This window comes from Panthera uncia, chromosome X, assembly GCF_023721935.1.
Source record: "Panthera uncia isolate 11264 chromosome X, Puncia_PCG_1.0, whole genome shotgun sequence".
Classification (NCBI taxonomy): Eukaryota; Metazoa; Chordata; class Mammalia; order Carnivora; family Felidae; genus Panthera; species Panthera uncia.
In genome coordinates, this window is record NC_064817.1 from 36750348 (window position 1) to 36769857 (window position 19510).

The 19510-nt window shown below is 44.5% G+C and overlaps 1 protein-coding gene across 3 annotated transcripts in view; it reads right to left on the reverse strand.

Annotated features, from left to right (window-relative positions):
* The window catches only part of NDP (norrin cystine knot growth factor NDP), a 47329-nt gene that overhangs the window by 24258 nt on the left and 3561 nt on the right, over nucleotides 1-19510 (reverse strand). The window contains exon 1 of one of the 3 annotated variants that reach the window (XM_049644600.1): nucleotides 2081-2525. The exons of the other annotated variants lie outside the window; for them this stretch is intronic. The gene's annotated coding sequence lies outside the window, so the exon portion shown is untranslated. Of the gene's footprint in view, nucleotides 1-2080; nucleotides 2526-19510 lie in introns of those variants that run through there. 3 annotated transcript variants of the gene reach the window in all.

The window sequence follows — 19510 nt, forward strand, 5'->3', positions numbered from 1 at the left end:
TTTCTTAAAGGAATGATGGAATGAATAATTCACCAGTAAGAATAATAGCACTTGAATCCTGAGTCCTTAAGGTCTGGTAGAAATTGCCAGCCACCATTGGTGGCTATGATTCCGAGAAACTCACATTTTTCAAGGGCCCAGGAAAAACGAATGAGTTGGAAATTGTTAAATGTATTGAAAAATGATTTATTTTCCCCTTGACAGTGTCACTGGAACCCGGATTAAGATTGAAAACTCCACAGGCATGTTTCCATCTGTGGGTGTCAGCTGCTTGGTTACAGAGCCGCTCAAGAAGGCCTCGGTCAGTTGTCCCTTTACCTGAACCAAACGTACTTTAAAGTAAATGATGCAAAACTTTGCATTTTGTGTTCAGACATTCTCATACAATGGTCTGAATAACAGTAGAAGACTATTGTTTCGACTCAGCTGATGGCTCTGTTAACCGCAGTAGTTTAAAAAAATCACCATAAAATTGCATAGCAATAGAACCCATAGTATCGTTTCAGGCTTTCTCAAACGGCGAATAGCCCAAAGTTGTAAATGAACTCATTCAGAAGCTGCATTTCCACTCAGCAATGCCCGGGAGGCTAGTTATTAGAGAAGATCAGGCAAGTTCCCCATAAACTGAATAGGACCCTAAAGTTCACTTTCAGAAGCCAGACTGGCGAGAAGGAAATGGGCAGATATTTGCATTTGGTCTAAGGACACACTCGAGAAGCATTCTGCAGTCCCCGCTGTATGTGGCTGACACCCACAGCCGACACTGTATTGCAGGCGTCTCCACATTTTCAAATATACCAGGTACTTAACGTTACATGTCGGAGCAGTTTGCCGTAGCCAGCTCCTTGTAAATTAAAATACACGAATATTAGAAACGAAGAGACGGTTTCACAGCATCCATATCTGTTATTACTGACAGTTACAAAGGGCAAGGGAGTGGGACTCCCATCTCGCCAGAGAGCTTCCTTTGCTGCACCTGAATCTCACTGGAGAAGGGAGTCTACTCTTCTTGCAGGTTTATCTGGGCTCGTGAATTACAATGAGCCTCAGTTACAACGCGTTCTGAGTCATTAACATTCTGTACACAAACTTCCCGTCCCTCAAGAAAGAGTTATGCCCAGGCCTCCTACAGCCCAATTGTTCATTTAAAGAGAGAACTTGTATTCAGGAGCTCGAAAGAACCCTCCGAATATTCCTCAGGTGTCTGTAGGAGTCATTCCTACAGGTCCCGGTCCCTGCGCTGGTGGGAGCATCCTTCCTCGGTCACCGCTCGGACAGTGTAGCATCGGTCGAGCCGCAGGGACAAGCTGACTACTAAAAATAACCCTTTGCGATAAGGCCAAGGCAAACAGCATGCATTTCCTTGGACTTTTTGCCCAATCAAAATCCTATAGTAAACCCGTCCTTCTCTCTCCCCGGCGCTACTGACTGCGTCTACGGAAAGCGAAGTCCTTGCACATTGGGAGGAGAGTGCAAAGGAACAGGATTCCTGCAAAGCGTGACAGAGAAAGCTAGAAATAAATGTTGCCTATTGTTTGAAGTCATTCTAAGCACTCCGGCGGAGCCCTGGCAGGAGATCAGCAGCATACAGAAGTAGTAATAAAAGTAAACAGTGCGCTTTTAAACTCGGAGGGTTGCCCGCCTTCATAGTGCCCCCATTGTAACAGGGATGAGGGCGGTGGGGAAGATACTGGGGCTCCAGGAATCCATGTCGCCCAATGCTCCTTCCCAGCCTCCTTTCACCGGGTCAGATATAAGAACCATTACAAAGTTCCATCGAACTACGCAGAGAGTTCGAAAATAAAATCTCTTTCGGTCAAACCCAAAGGGATTTTCCAGCAGCCTCTCCGAGAGGCTCCCCGGCTCTGTCACAGACTTCAAAGACCCGTTCATTTAAAAAAAAAAAAAAAAAAAAAACAAACTCACAATGCTAGCATGCTACCGATTAATGCAAATTCAAGTAATGCAAATTTAAGTGGTATTTAAAGGTTGTCTCTTTGTCTGAGAGGAGGATGAAATGGTCTGTTTGGAAAGAAGCAATTTCCTAGGCAAGCCGTCAGCGTTTGTTTTTCCTGCTTACCTTGGGGGAAACGTAGGGCTCCTTTCTTCTCAGACTTTTCTGAGAGCTAGAAAGAGGTCCTGTTACTTCCAAATGCTTTTGTTCTTCTGTCCCTCTGTCACATGGCTTGCCTTTTATATTTGCAACACACAAAAGTTAGGACTGTTGTTTAAGCGACACAGGGAGAGAGAGAGGGAGAGGGAGAGGGAGAGAGAGAGAGAATGTCAAATGGAAAAGTGCCATTGCAGTCATATATCAATCAGGCGTGCGGCCGCAGCAGCGCACTAGCAAATGAGAATGCCACGGAAATGTGAGGCGCTCCTTATCGGGGACTCGGCCACTGCCCACCGCTCGGCTCCCTTCCACGGAGCATCTTACGATGGGATGGGAACGACACAGAAGAACAAGGGCAAGGGCGAGGAAGTTTCCTCCCCCCACCCCCACCCGCCTTTTGGAATAACAAGAGGCTGAATGAATATTCTGGGTTTAATTCTTTGGCAAGCATGCCCTGGAGATGGGCAGTCCGCAGGGAAGAGTCGTAGTTTTGGAAATACAGGGACGGTGGCATTCTGTTTAACGATTCAGCAGCTGCCCGAGATGAAGTTGAGATTCTAAGTATAAGGGAGGAGGAGGACGGGAATCAGAACGACTTCTCAGGCGATGCTGTAGAAGCAAGTGCAAAACGCTGCCCCGTTTCATCATGATGTGTGTGGGTGGCGAGAGCTCTTTTCTGAGTTGTTCATCCATTACATGATTTCTAGCAGCGTGTACATGATGAAATCCACAAGGGCACGTTAATAAGTGCCTTCATCTGCATCACTTAGAATAAAACTCTCCATATGGTTTTGAAACAATGAGAAAGTGCAGCCCTTGGCTCCTGGGAATATAGGAGTGTGAAACTAACAGGTAACTCTCCATACGATTTTGAAACCATGAGGAAGTGCAGTCCCTGGCTCCTTGGAATAGAGGAGTGTGAAACTAATAGGTAAGGCCGACTCACCAGCGAAACAGCTAGTTTTGTAACAAAAGTGGCAAAGGTCACTATGTGTGGGCGCTAAGTGCTTGCTAGCTGGATAACGCTGTTTAGGAGCTGTGAAAAGACAAAGGGGAATATTTCCTTCAAAAGCTTAAAATTAAGACAGAAAACCATGAAGCAATTTTTGTGGAGAACACAAAGAACCATTGAACCATTTATGCCTTATTTTATGTCACACGGACACAGCCCCAGAATGATTTTTTTTTAAATAACCCTGATGAAGAATTAAACTGAGAATATTTTTAAAATGGCATTTCACGGAAGAGTAAATGTATCATAAAACTGAAGAAGAAATTTCTCTTGGGAGGTCCATAGGGTTGTTGATGCCGAAACTGTCATGTTCATTTGTTCATTAATAAATTGATGATCACGTCATTACTTTTCCACAGAACTTTTGCTCTAAACAGTCATTGATGTTTACAAGAGGTGTCTTCAAATGTTCAGTTATACCTCTACCTTTTTGAGAAGAAGCCTTTCCTTTTGCCCCATCAGCAAAACTCTGTCTACCTGGGACCTGCCAGTTACAAACAGAATCCACCTACAAGGCCGAAGGAGAAATGACAAGTTCAAAGCCTTGCAAGAAAACCGGGCACTAGGGCCGATGATGATACTGGCCAAATGTCTTAAAAGCAGAAGATCAAAAAAGCAAATGGAAATTGGGCCTTAAAAATGGAAACAATCTGAAAGGGAAAATGACTTGTAGCTGAGTAAGAGCCATGGAAATAGTCATGAACACATTTTCTGGCTCAGTTCTCTGGGTCAGATCGGGAGGGAGGATGAACTCTTTGGCCACCAACACGTTCAAATATCACAGCTTGACGCCCATCCACCTTTGTTCATTTCTCTTAAATAAATACCTTGTGGCTTTCCCAACGCGTGGTCACCACTCCGCCCTACTATCTGTTTCCTCTGGGTTTCTCAGAGTTTATCTGCTCTGAAGGGACGTGAAGAGGTGTATGGTCCTTCCCGGTTGGAATTTTCCAGCCTTGTACAACCTGCCCTTCTGCAAGAGCACCACAGAGAAGTGTAAAGATCGCAAACACATTGACTGCTTGGCCACAGAAGACCGGCTCTCTCCCAGATGGAGCCCCACTGCTTCCTCCAGCCGTTTATTCTGTCAGGGGTGGCGAAGAATACCATCTGCTCCCTTCTCAAGAGAAAGGCTTCGCCTCCGCCCATTGGGCTCCAGAAGACCCGTTTCCGAGCCTATCAATAGGCATCTGGCGACAGGAACTCTTTTTTTCTCACATCGTGCTTTTCAGAAAGGTCGCTGTGCCACGTATGGTTACTTTACTGGCTTGTTGTAAACATTGCTGAGGAAGAAGGGTTCCCTTTAAATTTCCACCCATGCCAAAAGGGATGAAAATACTCCTGCTGCGATTTCACATGCACTCGGGGTTCTGAGAAGGAGGTGTCTATCAGCTGGATGGGAAATCTTTTAAGGGCTCGTTTCTGAGCCTTTGTTTTCTGGTGCTGCTTTCAGGTTCTCTCTCTCTCTCTCTCTTTCTTGGGAGCTCTCGTGGGTATTTACTGGAGCCGCCGAGCATCCAAACACCTGGAAAGGGATGGGTAATCCCAAGACAGGTCCTGCCTCCTCCCTGCAGAATCTGAAGGGAGGAGGTATTTCCTCTCCCCTCTTTGGGCAGCTGGAGAGCCAGGTGGATGCGCCATCCAGGAGGAGTGGCCAACACATGCAGACATTCAAAGGTTATTCTCCATGGTTGTTCTGGAATGGAGAGCCCGGAGGATACAACAGCCAATGTAGGGGGCAACAGAGCCCAGCCACGTGAGGTGGCTCTCCTGGGCACACAGGGTCCAAGAAGGCATCCTTAGCAATTTGCTCTTTTTGGCTACATTGGTATTCACAATTTTATGAGCCTGGATCTCCAGCTTTCCACGTGATTCTGTGAACGGTACCCCCCATCACCATACCCACCAAGATCCTGCCAATAAATTCCTTTCTGCTTTAATTAGCAAGAAACAGTTTTTGAGATGGGCGACCTGGTGTCCTGACCTGAGCATTCAATTTTCCAAATTTAGGCAAACCAACACCATTAGCATACAGATGGAAATGTAGCCTGTACTTCTTCTTAGCCACTTCCCCAAATAAAAAAATGGTTTCCGATTCACTGACCGTCTACTATAGTCTCTGTTATAAAATTTCAAATGTAGAAAATTCCCAGCAAGACCCGTAGTTCTTATATATGAATACTTATCGAGGTACCCACCGAGAGCCAATAACATTTCATATCATATCTACATGGATAAAGATAGGAGTGTGCGAGTGTGTGTGTGTGTGTGTGTGTGTGTATGTAAAATCCAGACATACCAGCATAATCTGCTAGTCACAGTTTTTAATTCTCTATGAGAATACTAATCTTTACCATCCTCATGAATAGGATAGTATTCATTCAAAAATACCTATCCACAATAATAACAACAACTATTTAATGCTTTTTTACTGTCTGCTGAGCTCTGAGCGAAATATTCTATACGTATGGTCTCTTTCAGAGAGATACACAACAGTCCTGTAAGGTGAATACTCTTATTCTCTTTTATACTAAGGCTTTTTCTCAAGCTTATTTATTTTTGAGAGAGTGAGAAAGAGAGTGTGCATGAGTCGGGGAGGGGCAGAGAAAGAGGGAGAGAGAGAGTCCCAAGCAGGCTCACGCGGTGCCAGCACGGAGCCTGACGGGTGGGGCTCGAACCCACGAACCGTGAGACCAGGACCTGGTGTCACCAAAAACCTCAAACTCTTTCCACTTCTGTCGTGCTCACTGTTCTTGGCTTCTGTTCCCTGGCAGGTTAATTCGTGAACCCAAGATAACCAGTGGGGACTCTAGAAATCGCCTCTCGATTCAGGGATCAAGAGGGAAGGAGGAAAGAGCTTGCTCTATGCCTGCTTCTTAGTGATCAAAGAGGTTGACCAGTAGGTGGGTAGATCGCCGGTAGCCTCTGCCACAGGGAGAGCCACCCTATATACCTCGGAGTGTGACGTGTGCTATGAGGCAAACAAAACAGTAATAAAATAAAGAGTAAGTGAAGTAGCCCAGGAAGAGGGCTGAATTAATGGGGTGAGCAGAGTTGGGCACCCCGTGGAGGTGGCATTTGAATGTAAATGCTAAGAGCAAACTTGGGAAGCAGAAATGCCAAGGTGGCTGGAAAGAGGGAGAGGGACAAGTGATAGGAGCTGGGCCAGACATGAAAACAGCAGTCTTATACGTCACATAAAGTTTTAGGGGCGCCTGGGTGGCTCGGTCGGTTAAGCGTCCAACTTCGGCTCAGGTCATGATCTCACGGTCCGTGAGTTCGAGCCCCGCATCGGGCTCTGTGCTGACCGCTCAGAGCCTGGAGCCTGCTTCAGATTCTGTGTCTCCCTCTCTCTCTACCCCTCCCCTGTTCATGCTCTGTCTCTCTCTGTCTCAAAAATAAATAAACGTTAAAAAAAATAAATAAATAAAAATAAAATAAAATAAAATAAAATAAAATAAAGTTTTATTGGCCAGTGGAGAGAGTTTGGGTCTTCCTATCGGTCGAATTGTGTCCCCTCCGAAAACCATCCGTTGCAGGCCTAACCTCCAGTACCTCGGAACATGACCTTATTTAGAAATGGGGTCTTTAGGGGCATGGGGGTGGCTCAGTCAGTTGAGCGTCTGACCTCGGCTCGGGTCATGATCTCACAGTTTGTGAGTTCGAGCCCCACATCGGGCTCTCTGCTGTCAGTGCAGAGCCTTCTTCAGATCCTCTGTCCCCACTCTCTCTGCCCCTCCCCTGCTCACTCTCTCTGTCTCTCTCAAAATAAATAAATAGGCTTGAAAAAAAGAAATAGGATCTTTACAGGGATGACCAAATTACCATGAGGTCCCGAGGGTGGGCCCTAACCTGATATGGCTGATGTCCTTATGAGAAGGGGAATCTTAGACATAGAGACGGACACGGACAGAGGGAAGATGAGGTGAAGACACACAGGGAGAAGATGGTCGTGTGACTAGAGTGATGGATTCACAAGCCAAGGAAGGCCGAAGGTTGCTGACGAACGATAGGAGATAGAAGACACAAGGAAGGCTTCTTCCCTAAGGCCATCAGAGAAAACACAGCCCTGTTGCCATCTTGGTTTCTGGCCTCAAGAGCTGTGATGCAATACCGTTCTGTTGTCTAACACCGCACAGTTTTTGATACACTGATAGAGGAAATTAACACAATTTTGTTTGCCATCGGATAGGAACGCACTGATGAGTGTAAAGCAATCATTCACATTTTTGGAAGCTCACTCTGCCTCATATGTAGGTGGGTCATGGGCAGATGAGGGGGGAAGGGCAGAGGGCAACAAGAGAGGTCACTGAACTCTCCCAGGCAAGAGAAGGCAGTTGCTGGTACTAAGGTCGAAGCAGAGCAGGTGAAGTGAAGCGGACAGATTTGGGAGGTATTTTGGGGGGTGAATGATACAAGACTTGCCTCTGAATGAAATGTGGAAGGTGCCAAAAAGAGAAGAACCCAGAGCGATTCCTTTCCCAGGGCGGACGGAGGGAAGCACAGGTTTGGTGAGGGGCAGGGTTTGGAATCATTACATTCAGTCTGGAACAGGTTCAGTTGGACATTCTCGGAAGATATCCACGTTGGAAAGGTAGAGAAGACGGTGCGATACACAAGCCTGAATTTCAGGGACAATTTCAGAGCTAGCACTATGTATATTTCAAGGATATCAACCTATGCAAGGTATTTTTAAAGCTATATGGCTGATTGAGATCACCGAGGGAGATAATCCAGCTAAAGGCTAGGAACTAGGATGCAGCCCTGAGCTCCCCTCCAGTGACGGAGATCGAAAAGAAGAGCCAGAGATGTAGGAGGAAAACCAGGAGAGTGGGTTGTCATCAGAAAACAAATGATACGGGGCGCCTGGGTGGCTCAGTCGGTTAAGCATCTGACTTCGGCTCGGGTCATGATCTCACGGTCTGTGGGTTATGAGCCCCGCATCGGGCTCTGTGCTGAGAGCTCAGAGCCTGGAGCCTGCTTCAGATTCTGTGTCTCTCTCTCTCTCTCTCTGCCCCTTCCCTGTTCATGCTCTGTCTCTCTCTGTCTCAAAAATAAATAAACGTTAAAAAAAAAAAATGATAGTTTTGTTTTTGTTTTTTAAACACTGAAAGCTGTTGCCTAAGACTGGAGAAAGGAAATGATGGCACTGTGCTTCTCAACTTCAGAATAGACAAGAGCTTTAAAAATGCTAATGCCCGGGCCTCACTCAGGCTAATTAAAACAGGCTCTTGGGGCACCCGGGTGGCTCAGTGGGTTGAGTGCCCGACTCATGATTTCAGCTCAGGTCACGATCTCACGGTTCATGAATTTGAGCCCTGCATTGGGTTCTGCGCTGATGGCACAGAGCTGCTTGGGATTGTTTCTCCCTCTCTCTCTGTCCTTCCCCTGCTCTCTCGCTCTCTCTCTCTCTCTCAAAATATATAAATAAACATTCTCTTTTTATTTTAGAGAGAGAGAGAGAGAGAGCGAGAGAGCAAGAGCATGTGTGCACATGAGCAGAGAATGGGGCAGAGGGAGAGAGAGGGAGAGGCAGAGGGAGAGAGGGAGAGGGAGAGAGAGAGAGAGAGAGGGAGAGAATCTTAAACAGGCTCCATGCTCAGTGAGGAGCCCAATGCAGGGCTTGATCCCACGACCCTGGCATCATGACCTGAGCTGAAATCAAGAGTCGGACACTCAACCCACTGAACCACCCAGGCTCCCCAATAAATAAACATTAAAAAAACACAGGTCTTTTAAAGGTGGAGACAGGGCATCTGGTATTTTAAAAAGCTCTCTTTGGTTTCTCAAGAAATTACAAATAGAACTGCCATATGATCCACTCCTGGGTATATATCCACAGGAAATGAAAATGCAGGATATTGAAGAGGTATATGTACCCCTGTGTTCAACGTAGCATTATTCACAATAGCCAAGATATGGAAACAACCTGTGTCCGCCAACAGATGAATGGATAAAGAAGATGTGAGACACACACACACACACACACACACACACACACACAGGAATATTATTTGGCCACAAAAAATAAGGAAATCCTACCATTTGCAACAACTTGGATGGACCATGAGGGTATTATGCTAAGTGAAATAAATCACACAGAGAAAGACAAATACCGTATGATCTCCCTTACATGTAGAATCTAAAAAAGCAGAACCCTTAGAAACAGAAAGTGGAGGTGGTTACCAAAACTGGAGGTGTGAAAAAAAAGAATAAGAAGACAAGGAATAAAAAATACATTAATTAAAATAAAGGTTCCCTTAGAGCATCAAAAGCACAGTCCATCAAATAATCAACTGATAAGCTGGACTTCATTAAAACAAAGACTGCTCTGTGAAAGACCATGTTAAGAGGATGAAGAGAAAAGCCACAGACTTGGAGAAAACATTTGCGAAAGACATCAGATCTGTGAAGAATGCTGAAACTCAAAATAAGAAAATGAACAAACTGATGAAAAAATGGGCAAAATACCTGAACAGACACCTCACCATAGAAGAAGGCAGAAAAGCAAATGAAAAGATGCTTCACATCATATGTCATTAGGGAAATGCAAATTAAAACGACAGTGAGGGGCGCCTGGGGGGCTCAGTCGGTTGAGCGGCCGACTTCAGCTCAGGTCATGATCTCACGGTCCGTGAGTTCGAGCCTCGCGTCGTGCCCTGCGCTGACAGCTCGGAGCCTGGAGGCTGTTTCGGATTCTGTGTCTCCCTCTCTCTCTGCCCCTCCCTTGCTCATGCTCGGTCTCTGTCTCAAAAATGAACAAACAAAAAACAAAAACAAAAACAAAAACGACGGTGAGCTACTAACCACATGTCTATTAGAATGGCCAAAATCCAGAACAACGACAACACCAAACACAGGCGAGGATGTGGAGCAACAGGAACTCTCATTCATTGTGGGTGGAAATGCAAAACAGTACAGCCACTTTGGAAGACAATTTGGCAGTTTCTTGCAAAAGTAAACATACTCTAACCATATGATCCAGCAGTTGTGCTCCTTAGTATTTACCCAAAAGGGTTGAAAACTATACCATACAAAAACCTGCACGTGGATATTCATAGCAGCTTTATTCATAAGTGCCCCAACTTGGAAACAACCAAGCTGTTTTCGGTAGGTGAACAGATCAATAAACTCCTGTACATCCAGACAGTGGAATACTATTCAGTGCTAAAAGGGAATAAGCTATCCAGCCATGACAAGACAGAAAAGAATCCTGAATGCATATTACTCTCCAATTGTATATGTCAATAATACCTCAATAAAGCCTACATTCGTGGAAAATGCACATTCCTACGTGAAAGAAGCCAATCCGAGAGGCTACCTACCATATGATTCCAACGATATGGCATTCTTGAAAACGCAAAACTATGGAGACGGTAAAGTGATCAGTGTTGACCAGGGGTTGGTATGGGTAAGGAATGAATAGGCCAAACATGGAGAATTTTTAGTACGGTGAAAATAGTCTGCAAGATATCGTAATGATGGATAGATGTCATAATACGTTTGTCTAAACCCATAGAATGTCCAGCACCAAGAGTGAGCCTTAATGTAAGCTATATGGACTTTGGGTGATAATGATGTCAATGTAGGTTCATCAGTTGTGACAAATGTACCAGTCTGGTGTGAAATGTTGATATTGGGAGAGGGTGTGTGTGCATGGGGAGGGGAGACAGGGGAAACACGGGAACTCTCTGTACTTTCCGCTCAATTTTTTTTGTGGACTTAAGTCTACTCTGAAAAATAAAGTCTATGTAAAAAAAACCAACAACATAGCACACCCTCTTTCTCCCCCCACCCACCGCATGAAATGTTACCCAATTAAGCAGACAGCCTCGAGGGGCAGGGGGAAACTCCCCAGGCAATTCTAAAGCACAATCAGAATTAAGAACCAGTCTTTAACCATTATAAAAATACCCAGTCAATTCAATGAGCAATTTCACAATGTAAATTCAAGCTAATGAACCACTGCATATGTACTAATTTTAATGAATAATCTCTTTTGGCACGGTTTTCACCATTTTATGAGAATCTTCAAAGCATTGAGAGGATATCTTTTTCATACAGCATACTGTACATCTCATCAAAGCATAAATCAGGGCAATCTTCAGTTTATAAAAAGATGACGAAAGAAAAAAGACTCTCAGCCCTAAATTCAAGCACCTTTTGAACTTTATAAAAAGTGATTTAAGAGCCACATTGTTAGTGCAATAAGAAAACTAAGATTTTTATCTAGCCCTTTTCTTTTTAAATACATTCTTCTATCCGCGAGTTACTCCAAAAAGATAGTGAACAATCATTTTATACACACAATTAGAAATGCAAAGATTCAAAGCAGTCCGAAGAACATTTGAGAAAGAAAAAAAAAAAAAAGGGACATATTTAGGGGGGAAACAAATCCTCTAACAAAATGTGTCAGCTTGCTAATAAGCTCTTCCTTATTTAGGGGAGAAATAGAACTCAAATCATCAGTTAGTACTATGCCACACTACTGGGCATGGGGTGCTTCATACTAGCGGTAAGGACCCCGATATCCATTTTATTTCAAAGGTCTTAGTCCTCACTCCACAGGAGCCCTCAATAATATCGGACACAAACGAGCCACTCTTCCTTCAAATTTTTCTTCCCTGGCATCCTTTTCTTTCATGGCCTCAATGCTCTTCACTAACACCCACCTGAATGATTTATCTAGTTCATGGTTCCTACATCACCTCCACGTCGATCTCTGTTCTCAGCCTGGTTTCCAAACTTCAGAACAGGAATTGCCACTTATTCCTGAGAAAACTCCATTTAAATCTCCCATGGGCACCTCTCACCGGGATACCAAGTGCAACTGATTATCCTCTAAGTCTCCACCATTATCTGCACCTTTAACTCAATTGCACCACGGATGCCCCAGCCTGGCAAATCTCATTAGCTCAGCAATTTGGGCAGAGTCGTTAAACTCCTTACAACCTCAGTTACTTCATCTGTTTTATGGGTAAAGAAAACCAATTTACGAGGCTCGGCATGAAGGTTATTTGAGGCATTGAGCTGACATGATTTCAAAGATTATCGCTGTGTGTTGTTACCCTGCTGGAGAACGCCAACGGAAATGGTGAACTCAGCCCCAGCTACAAACAGGCCCAAGGTCTTCGACTCCCATGTTAAGATGCCTATAAAACTACTGGCAGGCTAGGAAGTAATGACTTTCTCTACAGAATGAAACCGAACTGCTTCAGTCATATTTGAACTTCAACTTCTTTGGTTCTTCCTGTAAGATAATAGACTCTGCTGTCAACTCTTGATTCTTCTTCAAGAATCAAAGAGATTCTTAAATTTCCCAGTATTAAGAAATAGTCACTTCCTTTAGTACCAAAGGCGACATTCGTTTGGAAATAACATTCTTAATTAACTTTGCATGTCTCCGTGATCAAGGACAAACTACGTTCACTAGTAGCTCACCAAATTCATGGTAGGCCAGTTTTCATCTTACTTAAGGTCAGTTTCACGCAGAAAGAATTACTCTAAGAGTTTGTACTGACAGCTTCTAATTCACGTATACTTTTCAAAGGATGAATAATCATTCACTTGATGTTCAGAGAAAGGTTATAGTTCTTGATCTTCCCCCCTGCCACGCAAAAAGATACCACTCATCATACTTCCCACTTCTTTATTTTTCCCCAAAGAATTGTTTTCACATATTGAACCATTTCCCCAAATTTGTGACTTTTTCAATCAAAACTTCATTTTAAAAATCACATGTGGTGGTTTGAGTCAAGAAAAAAATAACGGGCATAGAGGCATGCTATAGCTGTTCCGTGTGATGAATAAAGGCAGCTTGATTTTATCCATTTACTTATTCGATCTGTATTTATCAAACACCTATTAAGTGCAGAAGGCTCCGTCTTTCCTAATGGGGCTGATGGATAATTATGCTTTTAGAAATGTCTTCAGATTTTCCCAGATCTCTGAGGAATTATTTTCAGATCTCTTTTTTCAGTCCCACTCATTCATTTATTCAACAGATAATTTTTGAGCAGAGCCACGCCCTGTGTTAGGCCTTGGAGACAGAACAGCAAAGGACACGAACAAGGTCCAAGCTCTCGTGAAGCAGAAATTCCATTAGGGAGGCTGACAACAGGCTCATAAACAGACAATATACTTTCAGGAATTAGTAAGCGCCATGGTGACAATCAAACAAAAAACAATAGTAAAGATGGGGCTCCTGGGTGGCTCTGTCGGTTGAGTGTCAGACTCTTGATTTCGGCTCAGGTCATAATTCAGGCTTGTGGGATCAAGCCCTGCATTGGGCTCTGTGCTGGGCATGGGGCCTGCTTGAGAGTCTCTCTCTCCCCCTCTTTCTGTCCCTCCCCCACTGGTGTGCACACACACATGCTCTCTTAAAAAATAGTAATAGGGGCGTCTGGGTGGCTCAGTCCGTTAGGCGTCTGACTTCGGCTCAGGTCATGATCTCACAGTTTGTGGGTTCGAGCCCCGCGTCGGGCTCTGTGCTGACAGCTCAGAGCCTGGAGCCTGCTTCGGATTCTGTGTCTCCCTCTCTCTCTACCCCTCCCCTGTTGGTGCTCTGTCTCTGTGTCTGTCTCTCTCTCAAAAATAAATAAACGTTAAAAAAAAATAGTAATAATAAGGAGATCCAGAGTGAAGGGGACTATTATTTTGGAGTGGGCAACCAGGAAACGCACTCAGGAGGAAGTGATATTTGAACAGAGATGTGGGTGAAGGTAAGAGAGAGTCATGTTGGGAGAGGATCATTCCAGGCAGAGGAAACAGAGCAAGAGTAGAAGAAAATGAGGCAAGGGCCAAATCACGTAAAGCCTTGTAGCCATGATGAGGATTTTGAGAGTATTCTAAATGTGATGAGAAGTCATCTGGGAGTTTCAAACTAGAAGGTGACATGACCTGATTCAGGTTTATAAAGGATGACCCTGGGGGGCGCCTGGGTGGCTCAGTCGGTTAAGCGTCCGACTTCAGTTCAGGTCACGATCTCGCAGTTTGTGAGTTCGAGCCCCGCGTCAGGCTCTGTGCTGACAGCTCAGAGCCTGGAGCCTGCTTCGGATTCTGTGTCTCTCCCTCTCTCTGCCCCTCCCATGCTCATGTTCAGTTTCTCTGTCTCTCAATAATAAATAAACCTTAAAAAAAAATTAAAAAAATAAAAAGGATGACCTCGGGGTCTTTTGCGGAAATAGTCTGGTTAGGAGGTGAATGCAATGAAACATGGTTAAACTCTGACTGTATTTTGAAAGTAGAGCTCTTGCAGAACTGGCTGAAGGACCGAATGTATGGTTTAGGTGAAGAAGAGGAATAGGCAATGACACACTTAGGTTTTTGGTAGGAACACAATGGGTGATCGGTTGGCGTTCTCATTGCACTGAAACCGCGGATGAGGGAGGCAGAACCAAGAATTGGGATTTGGGTGTAATAGAACACCTATTGTGCAACAAGGAAAAATGGCTACCACACAGACCAGACCTGTAAGAACATCACTCATTGGAAGAAAACTCATGGGGAACAGGATTGGGGCAGATACATGAGTTCCACACGGCCCCTCCCACTCTGGGGTACCTTCGCGTCTGATGCCAGATGTCGGAGAGGGGCATGACTTTTGGGATGTGGGGCTTTTAAGCTGAATGGGTAGGGAAGAGCCAGGTTCTTCTCTGACATGATGAGGGGCCAGGACGTAAAAGCAGTATGAAAGAGTCGAGCTGTGCCCCATTCCTATCCTGCCAGCTCCTCTTCCCGTGTTAGGGGAGTGAGTGAAGGGTCCAGACCTTGTGCCGCAGCTGTAGGGACAAAGACAGCCTAGCAGCAGGATTTGTCACACTAGTGCTCACGATTAAAGGAGCACCAGCTTCAATTTGGGCATGTTTGGAGGGCTGAGGTCCAAGTCTCATGGTCGACCAGGATTGATGTCCTTAAGTACTAAGCCTTGGCCAGCTTCTACGGAGATTTGCAAGAGGCCAACTTCCTCTCTACAGGGGATAAATCACAGACAAATTAATACTTACCTCGTAGTAAAAAAAAAACTTGGACTAAGTTGGTAGAGGGGTGAAATGTGCTTGGATTCTGCAAACAGTCTGAATGTAGATTTTCTAAAACAAAAACACAACAACCAACCAACCAACCAAACAAACAAACAAAAAAAAACCTCTTGCTAATGGATTGATCTCGTGAGTTGAGGGGGAAAAGAGGTCTCGAGAAGCACGTAGAGTCTTTTTGTCCCGAACAGCTGATTTCATCTTGTTGTCACTCACTGAAATAAGGAAGGTTAAAGAAGTGCGTAGTGAGGCGGAGGTGAGATCAAGGAGGTTCTGATCTGCACATGGTTGATAGACACCCAAGTAGAGAGGCGGCCAGCACCTGGAGTTTAGGGGAGAGATCTGTGTAGCTGATACAAGTTTTGGGGTCATCGGCACATAGGCGCCTTTTAAAACCATGGGACTAGGGGCGCCTGGCTGGCTCAGTCAGTTCAGCATCTGCCTCTTGATTTCGGCTCAGGTCGCGATCTCACAGTTCGTGAGCTTGAGCCCCACATCGAGCTCTGCGCTGACAGTGTGAAACCTGCTTGGGATTCTCTGCCCCTCCCCTGCTCTCTCTCTCTCTCAAAAATTAATAAATATTTTTTTTTAATTAAAAAAACAATAGAGCCAGGGGACTGGATCCTCTCAGGAGCAAATATAAAAGAGAAAAGGGCCACAAATTGAACTCAGCCTGAGTTATAAGCAATATTTAGAAATCTGGAGAAGGCCTAATACCCACTTCTCCTAATGCCCACTAGACTCTCGGTTGCCTACACCAACAAAAGAAGGAAGATTCAAGCACAATATAATCTCAACATAATGCCTGTGATTTACCGCATAAGGCAGGCCTGAGACAGACCGGAAGCGTCCCGTTCCAAGGCCATGGGGGAGTATTTTTGCAAACACAGATACAAAACATGACGAACATACACATATTAAACCACAGCTTTCTCTTCACTCCTCCAAGGAGAATTACCTATCAGCTGAACAGAAAATTGGCAAAATTCGTCTCTTGCAGAGATTTCAATTAAAATGATATAATTATCTCAAAGTTTTTTTGGAGAAGATTTGTTTCTCTTTCGAACGCAACATCTTATCCTATTTTTAATTGGGCTATATTTTACTCTGTCCTCCCATAAAACTACAGAACTATTAAATTAGTAGACATTCCCTTCGTGGGATATGTCTGCTTTCTGCTTCAAGAGGAGGCCTTTCAGGCCAATGTTCTTTGGCCTGAGTTACAGAGCAACGATGTTTCCTATATGGTTATTCTACCGCAGATCAGGCTTATATTCTCTAATACTCTAGGGAGAAATCATCAAGGAAATTTGAAAATGCCATCGGCCTTCCCTCCACTTTCGAATCTACAGCCAGGAATTGGTTGTGGCCTAAGCTAAATGAAGTAGACATTAAATCATGGTTAGTAATATTTAATCAGGAACCGAAAGAGTCTTGGTTGGTAGGAATGGAGCAACAAGTAAAAATTAGGGAACTAGTCTGGTCCCTCTTTGTGTTAGTTTATTTCTTCCCCTCTAAAACAAAAAGATCACGAAAATGTAATGGATCGGATTCTAAAATGTGTCAGGTAGGGGCGCCTGGGTGGCTTGGTCGGTTAAGCGTCCGACTTCGGCTCAGGTCATGATCTCGCGGTCCGTGAGTTCGAGCCCTGCGTTGGGCTCTTGTGCTGACAGCTCGGAGCCTGGAGCCTGTTTCGGATTCTGTGTCTCCCTCTCTCTCTGCCCCTCCCCTGTTCATGCTCTGTCTCTCTCTGTCTCAAAAATAAATAAACATTAAAAAATATATAAATAAATAAATAAATAAATAAATAAATAAATAAAATGTGTCAGGTACAATATATGTGTGAGCATTGCCGAGACATTTCTGGGAAAATAAACAATAACTAATGAAGGGTGTGGCCAAAACACCTACTGCTCACCCAATATTCATGTACTCTTACATTTGTCAGCCTCCTCGTTGTTGATGGGATGATGTGACTGGTTCTGGCCAACAGGCAGAAAAGGTGTCACCCCTGGGTCACGCCATTTAGGACCTCAGGCACCAACTCTTCACTTCTTTCTTCCCATACTTTGGTGACCCGAAGGCCATGTGCTAAGATTGCAACATTGCCCGTGGAAGCGGCCTGTATCACGGAATCTCTCCATGAAAGACAACTGGTCTGGAGCGTTGCCCAACCCAAGGTGGAATTCATGTAAATGTGAAGTAAGTCTTTGTTGTATTCAGCTACAGAGATTTGGGGGTTTGGGTTTTCCCATAGCGTATATGTATATAGTGATACAAAAGGAAACTTTCCTCAAGAGACACTCCCAAACGGATCAATGAAATATCAAAGGGTTCATAAATAGACCCGTGTCTACTTACAAGTTTAGTATATGGCAATGAGGTCTTAAATCAGTGAGGAAATACGGATTACTGGTGCATGTCTAAGTTAAATGAACCCCAAACTTAGTGTTCCAAAACAACAGTAAGCATTTATTGTCTCCCACAGATTCAGTGGGTCAGGAATTCTGACAGAATGGCATGGCGATAGCTCATCTCCACACCCTGCACAGTGTTTAGAGCCTCAGCTGAGGCAGCTCAGAGGCTGAGGGCCAGATTTTCCTGAGGGTTCATTCACTCATGTGTCTGAGGCTGATGCTGGCTGTTGGCTTGAGGCTTAGTTGGGACCGGCAGCTGGAACACCCACGTGTGGCCTCTCTGCATGGCCTGGACAGCCTCACAACATGGTGGCTGGGTTTTAAGGGTGAATGTAAGCAAAAAAAAAAAAAAGGGCTGTGCTCCCTATGGCGACCTGAGCCTTCACAGTCACACAGCATCACTTTTGCCACATCCTACTGATTGAGGCAGTTACAGTGGTTCACCCAGGTTTAAGGGAGAGAATACAGACACCGCCTTTCAGTGGAGAAGTGTCCACGTCGTATTATAAGAAGGGCATGAAGGATGGGAAAAAAATATATATATACATGGACTTACCATCTCTGAAAAATACAATCTGTCACAGTGAAAATGAGTAATGTGTTTGTTAAGGAACCAATACTACTTTGGGACAAGCTGATTTTTGCCCTCCTACTATGGAGATGAGAATAACAGACATTTTCTTACACACAGATATTGGTTTGGACAGATTACTGAAACTCTAGCTAATAATTACATGAAGGAAGAGAGGCAGCCGATAAGCTTTTCTAAAATTAAAGATGTTTTGGTAGACCTTCCTCGAATTACAAACTAGTATATAGGTTAAATGTCCATATGCGTTATTTTATGTAGTTATCTTGTACGTTTGGAAATAATTGGGGTCATTTACTGAGATATCTTTAATGTTCAGAGCCTTGAAAAATTCCAGACCAAAGATATTTTTGCTGCTGCATATGAAATAGAGTTTGGGTTTCTATTTCATATGTGTCTACGTACTGTAGTAAATGAAAAACAATTTTCTAGGAGGATCTTGGCCTGGCCCATGGTGTGCCCCTGTCTCACCTTAAAGCAGAGGTAATATGGCTCCCTATTCAGTCATATACCCTTATTAAGTGATTCCCAGCTTTTTGCAAATGGATGTCAACCCTACTCCCGGGTGATCGACCGTCTGCAAAAGTATTCCAACATACAAAGGCTGACTGTCAGAACTTATCAGAGCGCAATCTCAAACCCTCTGTTGCTCTATTTTTCATTTAATGTTTGTCTGAAATAAAAAGAAAATGTCTGGGGAAGATTACTTGAGGGATATAGAATTCCCCCTGTTCATATAGAATCATACAGAATCCCCCCGTTCATTACTCTGCTCAGATCCCCGGGATCCCTTATAACAGTGTGTGCCCCCTCTCCCAACTTCTGCAACACTTTTTGGGAAGACATTAGAGCAGGAAGTACCAGGGAGTTTACATCACCCGCACCCAGACCCCTACACCCCACTTTGGCCAATGACTGGTGGGTGTAGGACAGTTCCTTTGCCCCGGGTCAGGACAGACTCTGAGTTGTAATTTCTCCTCCAGAGCCCCCTGTAGGACCAGGTTCAGGTTGGGACATCACTCGACCTCACACCCTTCCTCAGCTTCTTCCCCTTCTTCCCTCTTGTCTGCCCCGACGCCCTTGCCAGTTTCTCCTGGGAACACGTTTTAAAGAAATAAAATTTTGAGGGCACAAATTTGAGCCCTCACATTAGGGAGGGTCTGCTTCTGGAGAACAAGACATTAGTGCTCTCCATTTCCTTAGATATTCTACTGTGGGGAATACGTTTAGGAATTCCCTGAGCTTGCACCGATGGGTTAACAAGGCATAAAGACATAGAAAGTCACAGGATGAACGCATCCAAGATTAGGTAAACAAGATTAGGTAAACAGGGCAAAGGCATAG